Source organism: Pleurodeles waltl, chromosome 8 (assembly GCF_031143425.1).
Source record: "Pleurodeles waltl isolate 20211129_DDA chromosome 8, aPleWal1.hap1.20221129, whole genome shotgun sequence".
Lineage (NCBI taxonomy): Eukaryota > Metazoa > Chordata > Amphibia > Caudata > Salamandridae > Pleurodeles > Pleurodeles waltl.
This window is the reverse complement of record NC_090447.1, coordinates 403,725,872-403,738,339: the sequence shown is the minus strand read 5'-3', so window position 1 is coordinate 403,738,339 and position 12,468 is coordinate 403,725,872.

Below are 12,468 nucleotides of genomic sequence, written 5' to 3'. Positions count from 1 at the left end.
GTATTGAAGTGTGTGAGTGCATGTGTGGATGTGTGGACATGTAGGGGGGTGTCTCCTGGCGACAGGAATGAAGATTCCTGTTGCCGGGTGCAGGACCACCAGCATTTTTGTGGCTGTGCGACCGCCATCAAAATTGTGGCGGTCTGCCACCTTGTAATACTGCTAGCAGTATTACAGCTGCTGGCGGACTGCCCAAAAATGGTACTACGGGGATGTTTTGGGGGTTTGACTTAGGCCAAACCGCCAAACTCGTAATATGGCAGTAAAACCGCTGACTAGTAATGAGGGCCTTACTGTGCGCGCACGTTCCTTCACGTGTATGTGTGCATGTACGTTTGTGTGTGTGTGCAATTACTGGTGTGTGCTAATTCAGAGATGGCAAAAAAGTGCCACAGTCGCTGCGCTGTATGATAGGGAGATAGCAAACCAGTGCCATACCAATTCACACATGGCATTGTATCTCTCTCCTCCTCTGCAAGCACATTTTAGGCTGCCTTATGCAACACCCACACTATTGCACCCAAGTGCAAGGGAAATCGCGTGATGTGTAGACTTTGAATTGGAAGGGAACCCATCCAGTACAAAATGCTATGCTTGGACGTATTTAAAATCTTTTCTGAGTTTGTCTGTGTGCTGTACAGTGCTCTTGGAGCAGGGCACAGCCTTCAACATGCCCTAAAATTACTTTGAAAGATGACTGAGCTAGATCTCACTTTGGTGGTGCCCAAAAAGTTCTGCCTTTGGCCATTCTCTCTTTCTGAACAATTCCTACTGCTTGATGTCATTTGGCATGGTCCCATGCTCGGTGTGCTCTTGGTTAAGAGACTGGCCTGTGACAAGGCCCTGCTCTTAGATCGCACATTCCAACACCCACTGGGTATGGTCTCCAAACAGTTTAATTAAACTGTTCTTTTTTAATAAAGGTATTGCAAATAATATAGATTGAATGTGCATCCAATCTACAAAACTGGCATATTTTGATTAACGTTGTATCTACCTTTACATTTTGCTCCATTACATATTTCTCTAGCTCTTTTTTCTTTCCAAGCAGAACTTCCTGTTGGGCTTTACAAGGGAGGGTACCACAATTTTTTTTTATCCCTTCGCCGATCTGTACATCATAAAAGGGAAGAATCTGCAATGCAATTGATGTAAATGATTGAGGTATAAGAGTCCCAGCTCTAGCACTATGCTTCTGGCCTCAAGCTTTCTTAGATCTTGGTCAATCAAATCTTTCTTTGGTCAATCATAAGCATGAAAGTGCATGTAAACATTTAATGAATTCATTGCTTATGCACAAAGGTCATAACTATATAAAGTTCAATATGCAAAACAGGGCCTATGGGACAAATTTTGTTAGTGCAATTAATCAAAACCAACAAAATTAGTTCCTCTCTGGGGAGGTTACACAGCTTGCACCTGTCAATAAAAACGTCAAGCAATGGTCCACTATGTTCACAGGAATATTCAGTTCACCTCATAAGTCAACAAAATGTCCAGCATTATAAATGAATAAGTTCCATTCCTGATTGGAGAAAATATACTGTTTTAAATGATCTTCCTTTATTTGTCAATATCCATCCCTTCAGTCAAATAAGTAGAAAGCTAGCTAAATGCATGCAAATCGCAAAATAGAATAGAACTAGAAAACACATCACACAATTAATTCAAATGGTTAAAACACTGTTATTATCCATTTCCTTATGATCCTGTGTGTCATTAAAATCCATTTTACTAGAAAAAAACATGCAAACAACCTTACAATTCTTAGTGTATGGGTGGATGAAAATCTGCCTAGGTAAATTCTATAGTTACTTACATATGACAAACAAGGGATTTTAGTGAGCTTATAGCGGCTGGCAAATGTGCCTTCTTGTTAACACCACACTGTGTAGGTATCCGCTCACAGAAAACATAACTGGCTGAGAGGAGTACATTCCATATTATTGATATAGCTTGTCTTCCTGTTATGGATTGGTTTTGTGACTGCTTTCTTTCTCTTGATAAATGGACATTATGTTCCTGAACGCTCATCTATCGAGCTAGTGGATGAAGTTTTAGCACCCTATCTTTCCTCACAATAGGTCTGAAGAGACTTGTCCCTTGTAACCATTTCAGTAGTACCAATTCCACATGGGATTGTTTTGGATAAAGTTCCCTTTGATGTTTACAGGCCTACTGAGCTTATTGAAAGCCCATATGTATTCACAATTTCAATGACTGATGTAATTACACCTGGTGTTGTGTCTGACGACTGGGATGTTCTAACAGTTGAGTCAATGCTTGCTGAGCTGCAGGCTTACACTGTATTTGAAAGTGATGATGTGCACATGAACACAGAGAATTATGGGGAAATGTTCTGTTATAATCATTGGGGAAATTACTATCTGCACCAAGCAGTTAGACATAGATCAGTATTTAATTACACACAGTGGGAACACTGTTCAACTCCACCTGTGGGGAGCCCCAAAACATGTGTAGATAAGTTTGCATACTTTTCTGGGCATGACACCAATAATGCAGAGTCATATTATTTCATATTACCACCTTCCAAAATGTGGAACATTTTGCTGGCTGACACCAAATTGATCTATTCAGATTCCTTTGTTTCCCGACTTGCTGTTGAAGGTTATGAATACTGGAAGAGCACTATAGATGTGAAGAGTGTATGGGAAACACAAGATTGGCAAATTCAGGGTAGGGAAGCTTCGTTTAGAGCATGCCTTTTTCCTGTTGAAATGATATTTTTAAATGACACAGTTCAACAAAGATCCTGCCAACGATTAGGAAAAATAAAGGAAATTAATGTGCCCAGTATCCCCACACCAGCCAAATTCACCAATTGGCAATCATTCCTATTTTTCATGGCGGAAGAACTAAGGGGCATATTTATAAGCCACTAGTACCACCTTACGCCACATTAGCGCCATTTTTTACTCTAATGTGGCCTAACGAGGCCAAAACCTCGCACCACATTTACAAAGTGGTGCAATGCATGCATTGCGCCGCTTTGTAACTCTCTGTGCTACATTATGCCTATGCCATTTTTGGGTCATTTTGTACGGCATGTTTAACGCCCGCTGTGAGCAGGTGTTAAAAGGGGGCTTCCTTTATTTATAATGGGCCTTATGTTCTCTGCAAGAGTAGCACCAATATTTTGGCGCTACTCCCGCAGAGTACATCAATAACATAATGAAAAATGACACTATTGCCCCCTACCCTGCGCCATTGTGCACCATATTTTAAATACGGTGCACACATGGTGGCGGTAGGGGGCCGGTAAAGGATGCAAGAAAAGTAATGCTGTGCACAGTGCAGTGCCACTTTAGTTGAATATGCCCCTAACTGCTTGGGTTCAGGATGGTTCAGGATGGTTCCTCCAATCCCACACATTCAAGTTCCGGTAGATGGTTATTGTGGCCAATAGACACAAATAGGTGTGAGGCGCGTTTTGTTAATTCCTCAGGGGGTTTCAAGATTAGCCGGCTGGACAATCTCCATGTCTCTAGTCAGCACTCGGGTATAGTTAACACATACAGTGTGGGTAAACTGTGCCAACAATGGTTCCTCACCTTAAGGAACATCTTAGTCTCCTATCAGAAGAAGTAGATGTGTAAGATTTCTTGCTGTATCCAAGAAAGCCTCACTCTAAACGAATCCTTTATGCCATATACAATGAAATATGGAAGCTTTCCCAAATGGAAGGAGCTGCACATTTAAGGCAGATAGATAAGGAAAATATGGAAAAGGCTTTAGCTGTTGTCGACAATGACAGGAATACTCTGTCCAACAGAATATACACACTTAATAACATAGGCCTTGATTATGACTTTGGTGGACGGAAAAGCCAGTCTGCCGAAGTGCAACAGGTAGCTTGCCGCCAGGGTGGCGGCCTACCCGCTGGCCCATTATGAGTTTCCCGATTCCTGCAGAGCAGACAGTGAACATTGCGGCAGGGCTGGCCAGATGGGCCCCTGCACTGCTCATGCCAAGTGCATGGGCAGTGCAGGACCCCCCTGGGGCCCCTTGCACCTCGTCTCGGCCAGCCATTTCATGGCAGTGCTACTGCCATGACACCAAGGGGGGAGAAGGGGGTCATAATCCCCAGAGCAGCGCTTCTTGCAGCACTGCCCTGGTGGATTAGGACCACCAGCAACGCCAGGCCAATGTTAAGTTGTAATCTAACGGTGCTGGCGGTCCGACTGTGGTGCTACCACCACGGTCGTAATATGGCACTTTGGGTGCCTCATTGGCGTCAGTCCGACCTTCACAGCGACCCTGGCGGTCATTGGACCGCCAGGGTTGTAATGAGGCCCATAGCGTCTTCTGCAATTGATATCATATAGAATGACATGTCCCTTTTCCACCATGCACAAAGTCAGCTGCATTCCATCATGCAGTTAGGTTGTACATTACAGATTCTGAAAAATGGCCACGTCCAATGGAAATGCATTAACAGTATGTGACAGGTAAGTAAAAATGGTTACACAATTTGGTAGGCAGAATCTTTGTTTAAGGCTTTTTATTTTTGTTCTTTTAATTATTTTCACTTGTAATTCTTCTTTACTTGTGCTGTACTTCTTTAAGATGTTTCCTTCTTTTCCTTCTCCCCTGTTCCTCATATATCTTATCTTTTGGTTGCAGGTTGAGATACTCCAGGGCTCGACACAGTCATCCACACCAGGAGAGGGAGAGAAAAATAAGAAGCCCTTTTAGCAGGTAAGTATAAGGAAATTCTATTTTCTATTTCTTCTCTTTCAGACTATTTTTCTCTTATGCTTTCCTTTGACCTTCTCTGTGCTCCTTCTCTATTTGTGATTAGTGCCTTGGCTAATTCCTAGTTTTACTTCTTTCACTTTCTGGTCTGTTAGTATTGTTGCTCTGTTTAATCAGTGTCCTTTTTGGCTGTTCTCTTTTCTAGTATAAAGTTTCTTGTCAAACAGTGCTCCATCCATTTTCCCGTCACCCTGTGCTTTTATCCTTTATTGTTTTTAGTGTTCTAAAAGGTACAGGTCTCTGAGGTGCAAAAACAGTTCTACCCGCTTCCGTGATTCACTTTTCCCTCCCTTTCCCCAGTTTGGTTCACATACCTGGTTCGGCCACGCTCCTCCTGGAACGTGGTCGGCTTCTGCATATGTCTCTCTTCCTCTCGGTCATCTCGAGCCGGTTTCTTTGCTGGTGTTCTGCAGTGTCCTTTTTCTGGTCACTTCTCCTTTGGTTCGTCGTCCCAAGTCTCCTCCTGCTCCGCTATGCTCCTCTGGATTCCTCCGTTCTCTTCCTTGTCCTCGCATGTCCTCCTCCTTGTCGTCTCCTCCTCCTCCCGGTGACTTACAGATATCACAGTCTTCTCCTCAGGCGTCCTGAAAAAGTTGTGATGTAGGAGTCGTAATTCCCCTGTGGTACCCTGAGTAGGGCCCCTGGGGTACGGGAGGTCCGCCCCCGTCCCTCGTACCCTGTCATATTCACTCCCCCATGCGAGTGGCTGCTGGAGCCACGACTTGGTAGGGTACCGAGACAGAAAGTCAGCATTGAAAAGTAAGGATCCCAGGGAATGTTTCACCTGAAACAGAAAAGGTTGTAACGATAAGAACCACCATAGCACTCGGGAATTTGTGTCCTTATGTTTAGAAAGCCAAGTCAGCGGGGCGTGGTCCGTGAGGAGTGTAAATGACCTCCCTAAGAGGTAATATCGAAGTGAGTCGATGGTCCATTTTATAGCGAGACATTCCTTCTCCACCTTAGGGTAATGCTTTTCTCTAGGGAGAAGCTTCCTACTGATGTTTACAATTGGATGGAACTGTGCATCTTCCCCTTCCTGAGATAACACCGCTTCCAATCACTGATCTGCATTATCGGTTTGTAACTAAAAAGGTTTCTGAAAATCAGGGCAAAGTAAGATCGGTTCAGTGGTTAGTAGAGATTTTAGATAGAGAAACCGTTGATATTCTAGTGCAGACAATTTGGATATAATGTGTGTTCGTCGTTTCTCCAGTAAAGCCGTAGGAGGATCGGCTATGTCAGAAAAGTGCGGTATGAATCGTCTGTAATAACCAACCATACCTAGGAATGCCCTTATATCTTTCTTGTTCTTTGGGATGGGTATTTGTGTGATGGCCTCCACGTTCTCTACCTGTGGTTTGATTGTTCCGTTTTCTATCACATAACCCAAGTAATTAATCAAATTCTTAGCTATATTACATTTCTACGGATTAGCTGTTAGTCCGGTCTTTTGGAGGGCCTGAAGTATTTCTGAAAAGTGTTTTAAATGTTTCTCCCAGGTGGTACTGTATATTACAATATCAACTAGGTATGCAGCTGCATACTCCTGATGAGGGCGTAACACGATACCGATTAATCTCTGAAAAGTAGCAGGTGCTCCATGCAACCCAAAGGGCAAAACTGTGAACTGATATAACCAGGAGGGGGTTGCAAACACTGTTTTTTTCCTGTCTGATTCCTGCAGGGAATCTGCCAATAGCATTTCGTTAAATCCAATGTAGTGAGGTATTTTGCTTGTCCTAGTCGCTCTATTAGATCATCTATGCGTGGCATGGGATAGGTGTCAAAGTGTGATAAGGAATTAAGTTGTCGGAAGTCTATACAGAAATGAATAGAACCATCAGGTTTGGGGACCAATAATATAGGAGAACAACAGGGGCTGGAGGAAGGTTCAATAATGGCTGCTTTTATCATTTCCATAACTTCTTTCTCTACTACTTGCTTTCTAGCCTCAGGTATGCAATGTGGTCTTTGTCGGAATACTCTTCCATCTATGGTGCGTATGTGGTGTTTTATGAGGTGAGTCCTACCAGGGTTTTTAGAAAATACCCTACTGTGGTTATTTATCATCTCCTTTAATTGATGGCGTTGGGATGTTGTGAGGTCAGTACCTAAATGGGATTCTCCTACTTGATTGGATTCAGGAGGGGTAGGGAATACCGGAATCTCTGAATCTTGTCTTGCAGTAATATAGAGATTCAAGTCATTGTCATCATTCTCATACCATGTCCTCAACAAGTTAATGTGGTAAATTTGACTTTTATTGGACCCTGCAGGTATTTCGATCCTGTATGTTACCGAGGTTACTTTTCCTAGGACAGAATAGGGTCCCTGCCATCTGGCTATCAATTTCTTCTTGGTTATAGGTAGGAGTATTAATACTTTTTGGCCTATAGTTAGTTCTCATGTCTTACTTCCAATATCATAACGGGTCTTCAGTCTCTTCTGGGTCTTTTTAGTTGGGTGTGTACGTCCTCCCACACTGAATATAATGTTTCTTTTAAATCCCTAGTGTAGATGAGAATGTCTCTTATCCCCTCCTCTGTTTCTTCCCACTGTTCAGCCATCATATCTAAGATAGTCCTAGGTTGTCTTTCGAAGAGAAGTTCAAAAGCACTATGTCCAGTGGAGATTGTATATGTGTATGTATGGCATACAAAACTAAGGTCAGTTTTTGATCCCAGTTCCTGCCGGTATCGTTCATGGTCTTCCGTAAGAGATTCTTGATTGTTTTATTGTAATGTTCTACAAGGCCATCTGTTTGTGGATGGTAAACTGACATCCATATTTGCTGGACGCTAAGATTATGACATATTTCTGTCATTAAACGAGACATGAAAGGTGTTCCTTGGTTGGTCAGGAGTTCCTTCGGAAATCCGACACGGGAAAAGAATTCTATCATGGCGTGAGCCACACTTTTAGTCGTCATGCTTGATAAAGGTATGGCCTCGGGATATCTGGTGGCGTAGTCAACCAGAACTCAAATGTATTGGTAACCTTTAGATGATGCCACCAAAAGGCCCACCAAGTCCATACATACCCACTTGAACGGTTACTCTATAATGGGTAAAGGAAGGAGGGGAACCTTAGGTTCCAAGGAGTGATTAATCAATTGACATTTTGGACATTGTTGGCAATGTTTCCGTATGTCCCCATATATACCTGGCCAATAAAACCGCCTTGTTCTGTACTCTTCAATCTTTTCCCTTCCTAGATGTTATTCTCCCGTCCCCGATGTGATAAGTGTAGTATCTGGGCACGGTAATTTTTGGGAACTAACAACTGTGTTTTCCTGTTCCCTTGTTGGGTGACCACTCGATACAGCAAATCATTTCTAATGTTGAAATAAGGACCTACAGTAGGATTGCAATTGGTGAGGGCATTATGCCAGGTCTGCTTTAGAGTAGGGTCATCTCGTTGGGACTGTCAGAAATCTCCTGCAACAGATAATACATGCTTCATTGGATTAGGGTTATTTTCTTCGTTATTATTTTTCTCCCTACGGTATGTTTTCTTCTGGTTTTGCTTCCGGGTTTTAGTCAGTCGTTCCCTATGTATATTCTTTTCTCTTTCTACTTTGGAAAAAGGTGCTTCGGACCACCAGGAGTCTGTCAGATTAGTATGTTTTAGGCTGTCTAATAGCTCTTGAAAGGCCACATAACCTGTTCCTATAATGAGTTACTCCACAAGGTCTGGGATGGCTCCTACAATAACTTATTCTTCTTCCCGTCACTTCACCTGTATGACACATCATCATCACCTCCTACGCCGACGACACCCAACTTGTACTCTCCCTCACCAAGGACCCCGCCAGCGCCAAGACCAACCTACAAGAGGGTATGAAGGACGTCGCAGATTGGATGAGGCTCAGCCGCCTAAAGCTGAACTCTGAAAAAACGGAAGTCCTCATCCTCGGCAACACCCCGTCCGCCTGGGACGACTCCTGGTGGCCCACGGCCCTCGGCACCGCACCGACCCCCGCAGACCACGCCCGCAACCTCGGCTTCATCTTGGACCCTCTTCTCACCATGACCAAGCAAGTCAACGCCGTGTCCTCCGCCTGCTTCCTCACTCTCCGCATGCTCCGCAAGATCTTCCGCTGGATCCCCGCCGACACCAGAAAAACCGTGACCCACGCCCTTGTCACAAGTCGCCTGGACTACGGCAACACCCTCTACGCCGGGACCACCGCCAAACTCCAAAACCGCCTGCAACGCATCCAAAACGCCTCGGCCCGCCTCATCCTCGACGTACCCCGCAACAGCCACATCTCCGCACACCTGAGACACCTGCATTGGCTCCCAGTCAGCAAAAGGATCACCTTCCGTCTTCTCACCCACGCACACAAAGCCCTCCACAACAAGGGACTGGAATACCTCAACAGACGCCTCAGCTTCTACGTCCCCACCCGCCCCCTCCGCTCCGCTGGCCTCGCACTTGCTGCCGTCCCTCGCACCCGCCGCTCCACGGCGGGTGGGAGATCTTTCTCCTTCCTGGCGGCCAAGACCTGGAACTCCCTCCCCACCAGCCTCAGGACCACCCAGGACCACTCCGCTTTCCGGAGACTCCTAAAGACTTGGCTGTTCGAGCAGCGATAACCCCCCCTTTCCCCCCTAGCGCCTTGAGACCCGCACGGGTGAGTAGCGCGCTTTATAAATGTTAATGATTTGATTTGATTTGATGAGTACATACTCTCCCCTTACCCACTGCTCTGGATGTATGTATTTTTGGTTGATGACACTTTGACTGCAGCCCGAGTCTACCTAGGTCTTTCTTAATTGTTGGTTTACTAGTAGAGAGGTGGTATATCGAGTAGCGGTATTATCCAACCACAATACTCTCCCTTTGGCCATCCCTAACTCCATTGGCTTTACCTGGTTTTGTTTTTGTGGACAATATTGTGCAATATGGCCTCATTCTCCTGCACAGTGATAGCAATGGGGGTTCGACATGGGCTCTTTTCGTGGGGCTTGGAAGGGTTTTTCCAATGTTTAGTCCAGTTAGAGGCTTTATAGCAAAGGATTGAGGAGATGGTTTCGGAATGAGGGAATTGGTTCTGGTAACAGTACCCCAAAAGTCTGGATCCCTATGATAAGCACAGGCTAGTTCAATAGCTGAGGAGTTGTCCAAGCCAGGATGTTGTCTGATCCTATTCCGAGTGGTTATAGGTAGGGCTTCTAAGTACTGTTCCAGTACTATGGCTTGGAAAATCTGTTCTTTGGTAGTGTCTGTGGGGGATAACCATGTACAAGCTTCATGTTAAATCCGATAATAAAGTGTACGTGGATTCTCTGGACTCATCCATTTAGTACGCCAAAAGTGCAACCTGTAACTTTCTTGGTCTAATCCTACTCGTTCGAGGATAGCCTTTTTAATGTCTTTATAGGGGGTTATTCCACCGGGTTCACAGCTTGAAAGGCAGCCTGTAGCGGACCAGTAATTAAAGGGGCAATATACTGGCCCCAGCGCTCTGGTGGCCAGTTAGCTGAACTCGCTACTCTTTCAAAGTTTGTGAAAAATGCATCTGGATCATCACTTTCCTGATACTTCTGCAATACAGTGCTAGGAACGGTCGGGTGTACTCTGGATGTAGCAATTGTCTGTGTGAGTTTTCCTAATGCAGCTTCATGTACGAGTTGATTATTGGCTATGATTGTAGCCTTGCTTTTCAGGGCCGTCTGTAGAGCATCACGATCTTCCCTGGCTTCTTTTATCTGTTCCTCTCAGACTAGTTGTAAGTGTCTCTGGCCTTCCGCCAATTGGGCTATCATGTCTGCCAGACTTGGCTTCTGCTCCATTTTACTTTTCCTGTCTGGCTGGATGAATTTAATCCCACTTCTGACACCACTGTGACAGGTAAGTAAAAATGGTTACGCAAGTTGGTAGGCAGAATCTTTGTTTAAGGCTTTTTATTGTTGTTCTTTTAATTATTTTCACTTTTCAATCTTCTCTACTTGTGCTGTACATCTTTATGTTTCCTTTTTTTCCTTCTTCCGTGTTCCTCATATATCTTCTCTTTTGGTTGCAGGTTGAGATACTCCAGGGCTCCACAAGGTCATCCACACCAGGAGAGGGAGAGAAAAATAAGAAGCCCTTTTAGCAGGTAAGTATAAGGAAATTCTGGTTTCTATTTCTTGTCTTTCAGACTATTTATTTTTCTCTTATGCTTTTCTTTGACCTTCTCTGTGCCCCTTCTCTATTTGTGATTAGTGCCTTGGTTAATTCCTAGTTTCACTTCTTTCACTTTCTGTTCTGTTAGTATTGTTGCTCTGTTTAATCAGTGTCCTTTTTGGCTTTTCTCCTTTCTAGTATAAAGTTTCTTGTCAAACAGTGCACCACCCGTTTTCCCGTCACCCTGTGCTTTTATCCTTTATTGCTTTTAGTGTTCTAAAAGGTACAGGTCTCTGAGGTGCAAAAACAGTCCTCCCCGCTTCCATGATCCACTTTTCCCTCCCTTTCCCCGGTTTGGTTCACATACCTGGTTCGGAAACGCTCCTCCTGGAATGTGGCCGGCTTCTGCATATGTTGCTCTCCCACTCGGTCGTCTCAAGCCAGTTTCTTCGCTGGTGTTCTGCTGTGTCCGTTTTCTGGTCGCTTCTCCTTTGGGTTGTTGTCCCGTGTCTCCTCCTGCTCCGCTATGCTCCTCTGGATTCCTCTGTTCTCCTCCTTGCCCTCGCATGTCCTCCTTCTTGTCGTCTCCTCCTCCTCCCAGCATCTTCCGGATATCCCTGTCTCCTCCTCCGGCGTCCTGAAAATGTCGTGACATATGGGTCGTAATTCCCCTGTGGTACCCTGAGTAGTGCCCCTGGGATACAGGAGGTCCGCCCCCGTCCCTCGTGCCCTGTCACACAGTAGTGACTTGTTTGCTGCTTTTAATGTGTTCTGGGAACAACAGATAATGGCTAAAAAGAAAGCGAGTTACACCACGCTTACTATAGAAAAGTTAAAAAAGCTGACTTTCACAGTAGCAGAAATTCCTTCAACAGTATTGGTTGTACATGGCGTTATAAATGTGCCAATTTTCACCTTTTATTTCACAAAATGCTGTGGGCAGATATGAGTGTCTAGGAAATAGCTATATTAAAGAAGAGTGGGAGTTGCCCTTCGCGTTCAAATGTCTGAATGGCGAAGCAGAGATCTTACTGACCGGAAGCTAATGTGAGACTACTGTTGGTCATTCAATGATCTCCAAGCAGGTGTCACTTAACGGCTTTTTAAATGCGGGGGTCTCAAACTTGGTATGCTTTCTGAAGGTTACTCCCATCCTTTTTATTCCTCCAGCATTTCATATATTTTCGAATGGAAGTTATGTGGTCCTGAATGAACATAGTTGCTGTTGAAGGAGACTAGGAATTGGCTACGTCCTTTGAGTCTCTCAAATTGTAACTCGTTGTGGGCATGTTCTATTCCCTCCCTACACAAGAGATAAAAGTAGCAGAAATGTGCCCTCACATTGATACTACTAATATAAATTATGACAAGCTGAGCAAACTAAAGGCGCTACTGCTCCAAAAATATCAGCCAGAGAGACGTATGCTCTCCAGATAGCGAGATCTTAAGCCAAAATACAATCCCTAATAAATACCAACTTCCCCAAACACTTTGAAGAGCTGGTCTTCAGAATATTCAACACCTCGACCACTACGGGGATGGAACACTTCTTTAAGGCTATCGGGTCTGGATTTGTTT